Genomic DNA, 3,876 nt, shown 5'->3' with positions numbered 1-3,876 from the left:
TCCGCCGTTCTCTTAGCGCTTCTCGGAGCCGGCGGGGCGGGGCGGGGCTGACATCAGCGCGTCATATGGTGAAGGGCACGTGGCGGGAAATCAACAACAAGCGCCCGGCTAGCTCAGTCGGTAGAGCATGGGACTCTTAATCCCAGGGTCGTGGGTTCGAGCCCCACGTTGGGCGTCTAGCTTTTGTGCATTCCTCCCCAATTTTTTTATCTGCCCCGTCCGGCTCCGCGACACTGAGGGGAACTCACCCCCGCCCCGCCAAGCTCCGGAGGGACCAGAGAGACTCCTGAAGCAAACGTCCCTGGTGCAGCCATAGATGTGCATAATTTTGGCAGTGACTGTAATAAATGCTGTGCTGCTGAAAAAAAAAAAAGTTTTATGTTTTTATGAATTATCTGGTTGCAGGAACCAAATGTACATTAATAAAGCAGGAGTAGCTGCGGACTCCCTCGAGGGTAGAGAGGCCTTACACAGAGATCTGGAGGGTCTAGAGAGCTGGGCAATCACCAGCCGTACAAAATTTAACGAGGGCAAGCACGGGATTCTCCACCCGGGATGGGGTAATCCCGGTTATATGTAAAACCGGGGGACAAGAGGCTGGGGAACAGCCCTGCCGAAGGAGACCCGGGGGTTTGGGTTGATAGCAAAGTTGAATACGAGTCAACGGCGTGCCCCGGCAGCCCGAAGGGCCGACCACGGCCTGGGGTGCATCCAGCACAGCATCGCTGGCCGGTGGAGGGAGGGCACTGTCCCAGTCCACCCCGCACTGGTGCGGCCCCACCTCCAGTGCTGGGTGCAGTTGTGAGCACCTCGGTATAAGAAGGACGTTGGACGCTTAGAGCGTGTCCAGAGGAGGGTGACCAAGATGGTGAATGGCCTGGAGGGCAAGATGTAGGAGGAGCGGCTGAGGTCAGGTGGCTTGTTCAGCTCGGAGAAGAGAAGGCTGAGGGGTGACCTCATCACCGAGGGGTGACCTCATCACAGCCTACAACTTCCTCAAGAGGGTCAGATGAGGGGGGATGTGCTGATCTCTCTCCGGTGACCAGGACAGGACACGAGGAAACGGGCTGAAGCTGCATGAGGGGAAATTCAGACTGCACATTAGAAAAAGATTCTTCCCTAAGAGGGTGGTCGGTCACCGGAACAGGCTCCCCAGAGAAGCGGTCACAGCACCAAGCCTGTCAGAGTTCAAGGAGCACCTGGATGATGCTCTTAATTATATGATTTAGTTTATGTAGTCCTGCGAGGAGCAGGGAGTTGAACTCAATGATCCTTATGGGTCCCTTCCAACTTGAGATATTCTATGATTCTATGAAAAAGGAGATGAGGGGAATGAGTTAAAGCCCCCTGCCCCAGAGATCAGCTCCCACAGACACAGCACAGACACGAGGCAGACTGCCACGGGCCATGCTCATGAACATTCCAAAATATTCCTCCTGTCAGCAGGAGTCAGCTCGGCTGGAGTTGTTTGCAGCTGGCTAACACCAACCTTCAGGAACGGCATCCAGTTCAGAATCAGGAACTTCAGAGGAAAACCTCCAGTTACTGCAGGGGTTTGTGTCTGTCACTGTCCTTCCTGATAAAACAGTTGAGTTCACTGCAAATTTGCCTCCTGCAAGGATCCACAGATCCCTGTCATGCCAGGGAGAGAACTACAACAACATTTCAGCTGAAAAAAAAATAAGCCAAATCCTTCTCTACACAATAACACATTTAAGGTGTGATCTCTAAGGGCTTTCCACGGCTAGTAATTCTGAAAAGCAGGTAATAACTCTTTCCGCACCCCTTTGATGAAATAAGAATCCTGTTTCTGTCCTGAACCGGTCATGGGACTGCGCTTAAACCTGCCAGGAACATAGGAGTTAGGATTTCTGGTCGTGCAGTGTGAAAGAGCAGCTGTTGAAGCTGTTCAGCGATGCAGAAAGCCCACAGGAGAAGATTAGAGTGGGCAGAACGAAGATGAGGTGGCAGAACATGCCGGGCTTGTGAAAGGTCCCAGAGCACACAAGCACAGCAGTACAGAAATACCCCTGAAAAGGGAAGGGCTAAGAATACTCTGAATTTCCTCAGCCGCAGTCTGCTGCAGTTCAGAAAATGACATCATTGCACCACCACGAACACAGGCTCTGTAGGAGTTTAATCTCCCCTGCGTATCCTTCCCACTGAGAACTACTTAGGGGCATGAGTAATCCCTCCCAGCTCCATGGGACTCATGCCGATGGCAAACTCTTCTTTCAGGAGCAAGCCTCGGTAGGCTCTGGCTCACTTCTTACTGAGGCAAGACACAATCTAGGTCACGGAGCTGCATCCCAGTTATTCACATTATAAATGAAAATGAGCAGCAGAGCTCAGGTCTGAATGTTCTTTACCCAGGCCTAAGGACAGCTCTCTGCACTTTGCAATGAAATAGCGTCTATTTAACGAACCTGTAATCGCGTCACAGATTGGGAACAAGTTAAGAACAGGGATGTACCAGGCCGGCCTCCAAAACCTGCAGTTTTATCCATTTTACTTTATTAAGCATAACTGTTGCAATCATACATACTTTCTGAAGCCACTCAGAAAACTACTGACATCCCCAATCCTTGCCAAAAACTGCTCCAGAGGGGTCAACCTCGTGCACTATTGGACTCCATCCCTCCTCCCCTGTTCTGCCCTGTGAGGAGAACCAGACCTCACCCACAGGTTTTCTTGCCAGAAGCAGTTGGATCCTCGAGTCTCCTGCCCAGCCCCGTAGGTGTTATGCCTTGGGAGAGAGGCTGTGGCGGGGTAGTGCAGCTGAGCAGCGTACTGCATAGCGGGGCCCGGCTCAAGGGGACACTCTTGACTTGCATGCAACCCTGTTGTTCTCGGTCTCGCTGCAGGGGAGATAAAAAAGAATTGGTAAGGGGGAACAAGCACACAGTGAAGGTCCTGAACACTCAGAAAAACCAAGGGGAATGCTGGTATTTGAGGAATCTGCTGGGGAATGAACATCCCCAAGCATATTAAACCATTAATCGTAGGCTTACAGAAGCAATCAAGCAAGAGAAGAACCCTAAGATGTAAAAGAATGCAAAATACCAGATGCAATGGGAATAGAGGTATCTGGCTATAGCGGTTAATCCATTTTTCCAAGTCCAGACCTGACAGACAGAACGCAACACAGTACGTTTTGAAGAACCTGTTTCTGTGTCACTGCATACCATTCTCATCCTCAGGCTGCCTCAGAAAAGCTCCTGTGCATGGTGGTAATTGCAACTTCTTTGACCTGGAAGCCCAGAAAGTGCTTGGACTGGAGACTCTCACATCTGTGCAAAGAGGCACTGGCCAGGCCCTATCCTGCTTTGAGGACTGAGAAATGATCTCTAAAAGATCAACCTCGTCCCAGGACTATAAAACAACCATTAACAACTACTCAGAGCCACGCCTGCCTATTTTTCTATGGTTTCTGTGTAACAGCCATGCAGCTCATTTGAAGTAAGAAGGCGGCAACTTAAAAATACACCCACCAGCACCTTGAGAGATAAATCATCCATGTTAATACTATCAGACCACTATTACCAACCAGCAAAGTCTCGCCTATGACAGACTCTAACACTTTAAGCAGCGATTCCCATATTTTGTGGTTGTTTTTTTTTTAATTTGAAAACCATTAAGATAAAAACGGAGTATAGTCTACCATATGCCAACTAACACCATATGTTAAGGTAAAGCATACACAAAACAGAACAACAAAATCATGCAGAAGTTTACTTAAATGCTGTAGCACATTGCCCTGTGTTAAGTTTCACCACAAGAACGTTTCTTTAAATGTATGCTTAACTTCAAGAAACGTGCTTCAGGAAGCACAGCAGGCAGTTAGCAGACAGCACAGGGCAATCAGTCACAAAAAAC

The 3,876-nt window shown here is 49.5% G+C and overlaps 1 non-coding gene across 1 annotated transcript; it reads left to right on the top strand.

Moving 5' to 3' along the window:
- Positions 1 to 102: 102 nt before the first annotated feature.
- Positions 103 to 175, top strand: TRNAK-CUU (transfer RNA lysine (anticodon CUU)). Its single transcript has one exon. It is a non-coding gene; the product is annotated as a tRNA-Lys (tRNA).
- Positions 176 to 3,876: the final 3,701 nt, after the last annotated feature.

The sequence above is a fragment of the Haliaeetus albicilla genome, chromosome 5 (assembly GCF_947461875.1).
Source record: "Haliaeetus albicilla chromosome 5, bHalAlb1.1, whole genome shotgun sequence".
Taxonomy (NCBI): Eukaryota; Metazoa; Chordata; class Aves; order Accipitriformes; family Accipitridae; genus Haliaeetus; species Haliaeetus albicilla.
Note: the sequence above shows the minus strand (reverse complement) of the source record. Positions and strands in the feature narration are given on the sequence as shown.